This window comes from Battus philenor, unplaced genomic scaffold (assembly GCF_028537555.1).
Source record: "Battus philenor isolate CCGP_79_NKW_IND1 unplaced genomic scaffold, ilBatPhil1.0.hap1 SCAF_27, whole genome shotgun sequence".
In the NCBI taxonomy this organism is placed as follows: Eukaryota; Metazoa; Arthropoda; class Insecta; order Lepidoptera; family Papilionidae; genus Battus; species Battus philenor.
This window is the reverse complement of record NW_027181690.1, coordinates 5,714,886-5,725,553: the sequence shown is the minus strand read 5'-3', so window position 1 is coordinate 5,725,553 and position 10,668 is coordinate 5,714,886.

Genomic DNA, 10,668 nt, shown 5'->3' with positions numbered 1-10,668 from the left:
CCATTAAAAAGTAACTTAAGATTACAATACAGAATATTTTTTTGGATTAATTCTGTTTAATAAAGAGAAATACCGACTTCTATTTTTATTCCATGGCAACTATTGATTTAGAAATTTGGTATACAGAAGTTTTCTTCCGTTTTACCCTTGGACCTAGTAGTAATGGGTCCTTTCCGATTTCGTTATCTATAGAATCATGACATTGATGACTTTTACATTACAATAACATATTAATTTACTACTTGTAAAAAGGACAGTAATTTTTTTTCGTATTTCTATATATATTCGTTATAGTTATTCGTATAACTAATACTTACAAGTATTTTATTAAATCTAGACAAATAGTTATTATTGCTTGAATATACTTTAGGTAAATATAATCTGAAATAAAAAGAATGCGTTTGTTTTACGATAAAAGGTGATCTTATCCAAGTTTTGGGATTAAATTATGGTTTATATTTTGTAGTTATCTTTTAATTAGAAGACATACTGCTACCGTGAATTACTTGTGTGAGAATAGCAATGTTAAGATTTAAGAGGGGTATCTGGTGAAACATGAAGCACATGCGCAGAATTTCGTACATTAAATTATAGTAATTATTTAAGAAGTATTTCTATCCTTTTACCAGGCAGTGTCCCAAGGCGTGTCCATTTTGTTCTAGCTTTGTATAACCACTGCGGTACGAAAGTTATGGGTTCACAAAAACAATTGATGGAATTTAATAATTTAAATCTATAGATCATGTTTTAAGTACTTTAAAATAATTGAAAGATTAACGAAAATTGGATTTAGCAAATTTACAATAACCAACTGTAAGCAACAGGTAAAAAATTCCAAAATTTTTTTTTTATTTAGAAGAAGAGTAAGCAAAACATTTATTATTTTACTTAAATTTTATTTACGAGTCCCTGCGATTATTCTAAGGCGCTTACAAGAAATGAGTAACAGACGAGATTACAGAGTTAGTATGACCTTTAATGGTTTCCGATTTTCTATTGTTTGGTATTAACAGGTTCTTCGTTCTTAGTTAAGAAAAATGTTTCTGCTAAACAAAAAATATTTTCGTCTGTCTGTATAAAACACTTTATACAACTATAATCTTTGTTTTAGTGAGTCATCCAATACGAAAGAAACCTAAATTTTAATTTTCATGCATTGTTAGAGAAGCTGTGTTAATTTATTTACTTTGCGAAGGTGTGTTTGCTGGGTTAATATACTGCATGGATTGTTAGAAATTCATAGACATCGACTAATATAAATAATTTTTGGTATAACCAAGAATCATCATGCTTATATAGATTATTTGAACGTTTCCAAATTTGAAATAATGTAGTTCCTCTTTTAAATTTTTGCAATTTTCCTTTATATGATTTTGTATGTGCGGTTTCAAATGGCTTATGTAATTGCTGTAATGGATTACGTCATACCAATATTATTTTAATGGTCATAATTCCTGCTAACGATCTCATTATGTCTTTAGGACATTAATATTCCTGTGATTATTCTAGATATAATTAATTAATGTGTTACTACGCATTAATTTATTAATTTTGCTTTATAAGTATACTTTTGCAGGGTATACATAATATCAGGGAATTGGTGAATTTTGAAATACGATTCAGCGTCTTCATTGTTACGAAAATTTTTTTAGGTTAACTTACAAGAAAAAACGCAAAAATTTACAAAATAGCAAATAACATTGTTTTATTAAAGGAAATAAATATTTTTTAAAGTAATACAATTTGACTTCATGTATCTTATTATTCATTGTATCCATCTTATTTCGCTCGACCTCTGGTAATCGGTCGTTCTTTGTACAAACATGGCGCCCTCCGATCTGTCAACACGTGGTCAATGTTATTCCAAATCGATCTATACATATTTATTTAAATATTCAAAATCGATATGAAATACAATCAATTTATTAGTTTTATATATATATATATATGTATATATTATATATGTATATATATTCAGGTATTTTTGAATAGAAATATTTATATATGGCCGGAATTTAATCATTAATCTTTCAAAAATAAAATTGATTGTCGTGACAATCTATACGCGATAAGGTAAGGCAAATTAGATCTTGTAAGGAATATATATTTGGTTCGTGGAAAGTTGTAACGTCAGAGAATTCCATTAAAGATTATCTTTACAAAGCAAAGCAGGACGTTGTTATCACGTACGGAGATGTTACTTAACGGTTCAAAGATATGCAACTGTGTTCGACAGTATAGAGAAATATTATACTTATAATAATCATGAAATTATTTTCGAAAGCAACATTAACTTGAAAAAATTTTAGAATCAAATTTTATAAAAACCGTTAAACACACTTCTACTCTATTAGGGCCAAATCAAAATCAGGAAATCAATTCTTTTTATTAATTAAGATTTACTCCCTTAACTATATAACATATGGTTATTCTTACATAAATAAAAATTGATCACTTTTACCGTCCAATTAGGCAACAGAGCCTCACTTCTATGTGCATTTTGTTGAATAGTTGTAATATATGGAAAAAGTTTGATGAATAGTTGTAATATGTGGCTAGTGGGAAAAGTTTCCGATGGCTCACTGACTTTCATATTTTAAATGGTTCAGTGAGAGATGGGTCACTAGTAGGTGGGACGGGATGTTCAACGTGTTAATATATGACTTATATTTAATAATTGCATTTTAATAATTGCGTGAATAATATTAGCCATAATTAGATTTTAAAGTAGATTAGTTATATATATATTATTATTACTCAATGCAAGTCGCTTCTTACAGTCATATTGGAAATCTATGGGAGAAAGCGATTTTCAACAACAGACGCCTTAGTGAAATGATATGGTTGATGATGGGATACTATGTTCCCTTTACAGAGTAATATAAATAAAAGTTAAACTTATCTAGATAGAGATTCGTTTACAAACATCATATTCGCTTGCTATTATGTTCACTGTTATTGGTTATCTTACAACTTGTCTAGTTTTTGCACTGATTTTTATTTAACTCGTAATCCTTCCTGAATTGATTTCTATTTAATCTGTAAATTAATGTGCTTTACGGTATGATGGCAAGTATATTTATAGACCTAAAATGTAACATTTACACCATAAAGAAAGTTGCCACGAGTAAACGCATCTTTACAACTGTTGACGCCCAATACAATCATCCGTGACTTTCAGTGGCTTATTAAATTTCGGAGTTTTATATTCTCCGCTGTAAAGCTTTTATAATAAGTTTCACCTAGCGAATAAAAATAATTTTAAATGATCTTATGATAAGCTATTTTTAAATTTAGAACATAAAAATGTCAGAGTTATATGACCATTAAAAATGAACGCTACATGTTCATTTAAAATGTACTCAATAACAAACTCTTGGAATACTATCATTGCTCTTCGCGTATCTATTAGGAACGAATATGCACAGACGAACATATAAATATTTATTTAACACAAATCGAAGTAATGTACTAAATTGAGATGGATTATAATTAACGATCAAGTTAATTATTTTAAGGAAAATATTTATTTACCGATATCTATTTACATAGTTCTATTTTGGTAATTGACAATTAGGTGAACATTTACTATCCTCATGATCCTATAGGGTGATTGACATATAGGTGAAATATATTTAGAGGGGTGAATATATAGGTTATCTGTCAGAAAAAAGCTAAATATACCTCTTTTTGATTATTATCTTTAAAACGAACACTCGGATATAACAATAATTTATTTTTTCTATTCGAATGCGAAAGGATAATACCTTTCGACAGTAAAGTCTGCTGGAATAGATAGTAAACTATAATTAATTTTAACATTTAGTAATTGAAATTAAAAAAATATATATATATTGACTATATTATCATTACGTTAGTTATTTATTATAAAATCATTGATTTCTGGATATAGTGTATCACACATTAATTGACAGCTAACAAGCTATGCGTTCACCCTTTTAAAGATTTTACATCTATAACTAATCATCCTGTACATTAGTGTTTGTTGTATTTGATGAATATTAAAAACAATGATTGACAAGACATCTAAATCAGTATTCACCAGTGTAAATTTTTTAAATTAATTTTTATCGTCTTTTAAAATTAATTTATTTGTAATTTTTTTATTTGAAATAGTTAAGTCATATATATAGTACGCTTTTATAAAAATATGTATATTTACATGATACACAGTAATATTTCGTGCTAAGTGATTACGTATAGCGACAGTCTCTTAAAGGCTAAAAACTCCATTGTTATCAGTGCATAAAGAATAAAGTAGATTTAAATATTTAAGACGATCCTCGATTTATTTTCAATCGGTATTGATATGTTTTGTAAACTTTCCTAACACAAATCATTAATTGGTATTTAATTATCCAATTTCGCGCCAAATGGTGTAATCGCGTGAAATTCATTCACTAACCGGTGCGGACGTTTACAAATATGGCCGCGCTAACGGAAAAAATAGAGGGACGGGATGTCCAGCAAGTTAGTTTACAAAATATAGACAAGGGTGGCTGCGGAAACTGTTCAACAATAGATGTTGCCTATAGCCATCTTACAAATCACGCCTGACGCGATACTTCGAATATATAATCGACACGTTAAATTTATTAGAGTGAAATTAGATTTCTCGTCCATTATTATATGATTTATAATATTTATTGATTTTATTTAATAAATTATGGTAATGCCGTGAACAATACGCACGTAAAGCAGTGTGTTCTAGCATGTTTAGCGCCGTTTAAGGTGCGTCTAATTGCATGACAACTCATTTTTTTTTCAGTCAAGATTGCGGTAATAGACACTGGCCGGCAGGAATGTCTCGTGGCAATAAGCTGGCAGGCAAGAAAAAAGTTAAGATTCAATTTCGCGCCAACGCTTCCGCCATACTAATCGCGTGATGAAAATGATGTATTTGCAATATGACTTTCTTTACTTTCGTTCGGCAATGAGTATGTATATCTATTTTTCCTCATGTGTAATTTTTATTGATCATTTTGATTGAAAATATTTTGTTTTATTTATCTGAATACGTTTCTTAATAAATTTGAAAGTAAATTAATAAATGTAGTTCAACATAGGTTTAGATAAATTTCAATTAGTATAATCTTATCTATTTCATTTATCAGTTATCACTAAATGTATACGTTTATTATAGTAACGGAAAACCATTTATGTTTAGGTCTTTAATTTAAGTAAACAAAAATCGTGAGACGAACCTAACCGAACGTAAGGAAAACTTAGTGATTTGATTTTAACCTTTCTCGACAATGGTAAATTTCTTTTTTGTCTCGTTGGATATAACCGTTGAGATATATAGTATTTTAGGTCAGAGATGGATTATAAATAGTATGCTCGTATTAACCACAGAATATGTTTATTCGGATCGATCCTAACATATCGTATGTATCGTATTTGGCTACAATATTTGTATGCCACGATATCGCCTCCTCTTGCCTGTGTCAATATTGTTAGAGCGTTCATTGACCTCGTGCAACGTGCGCCGGAGAATAACGTATTTAGATTATTTATTGCTACGATTTCTATGACACGCCGTCTTTTTGTGTTATACTTAATGTTATTAATTATTGTTTACATAAATACACTGGTCAATCAATATTGTTAAGATTTAAAAGAACGTTGTAATAAAAAGTTTTTAAAACAAATGATTTATGATTTAAGACCTATATCCATAATAAAGTGCCCTCGTAGATCTTCTAGAACATTCTTATAAACATATAAATCTCACACTGAATTAGTTTTACATTGAAGGTTTTCAAAACACGCCTGCAAGTTTAAGTCATTGTAACCGCCGCTATTTTTCCTTAAATGTTTTGTTTTAATTCAACAAGTGTCTTTGGGTTGTTACAGAGGACTAAAAAAATCAGCAGGTGATCACCCTGGATTTCGTGGTGATCACTGAATATCGCTCATTTTAAATATATGATATTTTTTGGGAACAATTCTCGTGCGACCTCCAAATTGGTATTGGATGTGTTTCAAGCAGGTCCGTTCTGCTGAAGCTTTTGTTGTACGATATAAATATATATAAAACGACTTTTGATCTGGCCCATCCTGTATATAACGTGATCAGGCATTTTATACTACCTTCTATTTTATTCTATTACAATGATTTCGCTTGTTTACCTTATGGAACGTCACGTTATATGTTTCAATTTTGGTTATCTAAATGTTTAGTCGAAACAAAAGTATGCCCGCGCATTACAGTTTGGCGATAAATACGATAGGACGCCGTAGAAATAACCTAGATGGCTTTCGTTGGTTAGGTCTGCCGTTTGTTAGTATCATTTATTACATTAATATTCTAACGAATATAATAATAATAGTAATAATAAATATTTTATTTTGTTAACAACAAGACGTACCTAACAATTCAAAAGATTAAATGTGTATGTATATTATTTTTAATTTGTAGATATTTATTGATTTATTTAAATCTCTAAGATTTTTAAAAATTCAAATACTTGTTGTTTATCGGTGGTTTACAGGGGGAGGCTAGCTACAAGGCTTTATTATATTTCCAGGAGGATCGTAGAAAGTGTGTAAAATGTAACGTAAAACGTAACAAGGAGGGAAAGTGTTTAGATTCGGGCAAATTCTGGTAAATAATACTAATCACGTATACAATTTATATATTTGAAATATAATAAATATAGATTTATTAGAAATTGTAATTAAAGAATTTTAATAGTTTTACCTAAAATTATTATAATACTAGAGATTCTAAGAAAAATGGTGCTAAGTAAAGTTATTTTTGTTATGGATTTTAGTAAAATTGTTTTGTTTAAATTAATACGTAATCGCCTTTACACGTTTAAGCCAGGTATTAATTTAGTACGGTAATATGGATTTACGAAGGCTCTTGGGAATGTTTACGAGTTTGAGATTATTAAACATCACATAAATAATTCTCCGAGAAACAGCTGTGCCCACAACGACGATGGTAGTTTGTCGCAAAGCTAAATTTCTTTGTGTGCATCGCGTCATTAACCTGTGAATGAACTAGGTGAAATGCAGACTGTATTGTTTGCAAAGTTACCTGTTAGCCATCTTAGTTTGGGACAATTCTTATTCGAGCCGCTTACCTAATTTTAACTATTTTAATAAGATGAAAAAAAAATAGTACTTATTATTAACACGGTAACTTTTACAAACACGGTGTGATTTATTTATAATGGTTACTCTAAATTTAACAGATATGTATTGTATCATTGTTAATTTTAGCAATATATCAATTATTTATAATAGTTTAGTTTAGGTGTACTGCACTTATTCGTTTATCCTCAAAGAGCTCAGAATGAAGACCTAACTATCCATAGTCTTCTTGCGTGGAATACTCAATTACTTTAGCCACATTGTATGCATGTGCTCGGAGAAGCTAATTTTTGTTAGCTATCTGGAGGGTAAAAGGGCGGGGTCAGGTCAAAAGCATCTAACTGTAAGTCTTTTTAAAACTCACAATTTAGAACCGCTTGAAAAAAGATAGTACCCTTATATAAGCTGATTTTTCCAGAAGTAGCAAAAGCAACGTTTTAAAAGCACATTGAGGCAGGTAAAGAAAAAGATAACTTAGAATTGATAATCATTACATATAAATTCAAAATGATGTTTTTGTCAAGATGGCGGTAATTATTTTTTTATTTATAGCATGCTGATTATGTATCGAATGAAAATAATTGTTCACAATGCAATATTTTAAACAGTTTAAACTAATAAAAAAATGATAAAGGGAATATTAGCAAGTTTCGATATTTTCTTCTTCCTACAAAGCGGTCGTTACAAAGGATAACTAATATGTACTTTTAAGATAACTTCGATAACAAGACAGTGCTGAAGTAAAATAACTGTGTAATGTGTATTTTCACGTTTTGTCTTATTGTAAAAAATTATAAGTGAAATTTAGAAGATCGTACAGATTAAAAAGCAAAGAAGCTAAGCTTCGGTTAAGTCTTTAATTTCTATTCATGTAGCTGGAAGAGCTGATAAGACAGTTTAACTTACATACAAGTAATTTTTGAATTGATTTGTGAAAGCTTATTTCGTCCTTCTAGTTAAAACATTTTATGCTCCTTACAATACGGGCAATGAAGTAAAAACAGCTCATATGAATTTAAAATGTTATTGTATACGCATTTGTATAAATATAATTTTGCATTTCATAGACCATTTGACACGTATTTTGATGGTCTACATTCCTTTGTTCCACATCATTATTTCAAATGTAAGTTGTTCACTCCACGTAGCCTTCAACCATCGATTTCCGATTGGAACGGTTGGAAGCGGTCTACATCCCGCCACCTCTGTCGACCTTAACAAGGTCGTTTGAGTTACAGATCTCAATAACTCTGAGAAGGAAATTAAGTGCTTATATAATAGAGTACTATTACATCCGCATGTATGAATTCTTTACTACAATACGTTAGTCGTAGATCCTATTTGCAAAGTCAGTGGGTACTTAAAGGGCAGCAATGGTGGAGCCTTTATATACCAAAGAGCAGTCAAAGCAGAAGAGCAGTGTCAAAAAGCAGTGAGCTCTTTATTACGCTTCATAGTTAATGAATTTGTCAAAATCAATGAATCGACGCGTGATTCAATATCTCGCGACGAGCTCTCTACGCTGAAATTCGCAGAGTTCTATCAGATAAATAGAAGACTTATATTATTAATTTAGTGCACAAAAGAATCTGTCTTACACTAAATCAAATCTATCGGATATCGGGAGTGATAGTAGTGTTGTTAAGCAAGCAATAGCAATTATTCCCGGGCGCCTTGGCGTTGGAATTCGAAACGCGTATTATCTATATGTCCCCAAGGTCCAATTGTGAGGGCCTTTCGGACTAAACACTTCACGGAGCATCAGCCGTAGCGATCTAAGAGACGTCTTAGGTTTAGGAGCCCTCTGCACCCCGTACTTCAAACTAATATAGGTTGCAGTGAAAGTCCGGTTCCCAAAAAATAAGAAATGTAAATCAGCGATCAATTATTAAAAAGATATTTACTATTTATCTATCCTGTCTTACGTAATTATTTGTTTTAGTTTTTATTTCACAACCTAAAAATATTTTCAAAACATTAGCGTACAAACGTTTGAGAAATATCGCGGCCTCATAGTTTCAAAAGGTTAATGCACTTTCGACAACGTCGTTGTGAGAAATTGTAATAAAAAAAATAACGATCGTCTTTAAAATTATGCCAACGTATAATTAATTACAAAATGAATATATAAATATAATTTTTAGAGTTTTTAATTATTTTAAACTAATTTTAAAATTACGACGTAGATTGACTATTTGTAGTAGTTTTGCACTGTACTGTTCGATGTAGAACATTTACTTCACGAGTGAAATATTTTTGCGTCTCTCGAAATATTTACACAATGTATTTATTACCTCTTTATAGATTGTAAAAATGAGTTTTCGTAAAACCATTGTCGACGTAAGAATTTACCTGCACCCATCTATATATGTACCTGCATACATCTACAGCTGGACATTACCTTTACCCACAGACTATAAGACCGGTAGGTGGACAAATTCATCTGTCCACCTTGGACGTGGACGTCGTACACTACGCTTGCCAGTTCATGGTCTTCACTCCAGAACCTTAAGGCTCCAGTGGCCATCAGTTCTACCTGCCCTCTGCCATTTTTACTTACTAACCCACTGTACCAATATAAATTCCCATTAGGTTAGTTCGTCTACGGATATCTTTATGTCCGATATAACAGAGAAAAAGAAGAACAGCGCCAGAACGCAATATTGTGCATTAATCTGTTATTGTGTTAACTATGAAATTACCAAATTAATTTAGAATGTAAAAACGACGTGTTTGTAATTAGCCCTGAGTATTTTTAATTTAAAGAAAAAGTTTCAAGTTTGAAGTATTTTAAAAAAGGCAAAAGAATTTAGCGTATCACGTTACTTATTGTGATATATATTATTTGTTTTTTTTTTTCTCGCAAGTCCATTATCAGCGAGATAAAGGTAGGTGTGCGATACAAGGTGCTTGCGGCGAATGGCATACGCTTCGACCAATTAGGAACCGGAATGACGATGAAAATCGTGACGACAGCTTGATAACTCCGTTTCTCCGCACTTTTAGCTCAAATTTAAATATTATGTAGTTATTTTTGTTTATTAATTACTATTTGGATGCTTGGATCATACTTGACACATTTGTATAATCCAAAGCACTATTTTACTTAATTAAAATCAATCTTATGTTTACAATTCATTTTTTTTTACTGTTTAGTAACGGAACGGTGTTGTAATAATGGCATTATATTAGTTATTATTAATTACTGTGTTCAACACGATTTTAAAATCAAATTATTAATTAATTTTATTTTGGTCTGTAATTCGGAAGATGCTGTCAGAAATATACTGCCGATATATGTGTATATGATTATCTAGGCAAGGATATAAGAAGTAGTAGAAGTAGTAATGTATATATGATTAGCATTGGAAATAATAACAGTTTTGATATTCTTTTCTTTTGGTTTCATAAAATTAGATACTTTCTTGTGGACAGTTGTGTACAATTTAAAATAAAAATTAAAAAAAAAAAACTTTTATGTATGAGAAATATTGGAGATTTCCATACGTAAGAGAAGTATTTCGTATTTCCGTAATTGTTTGTTAT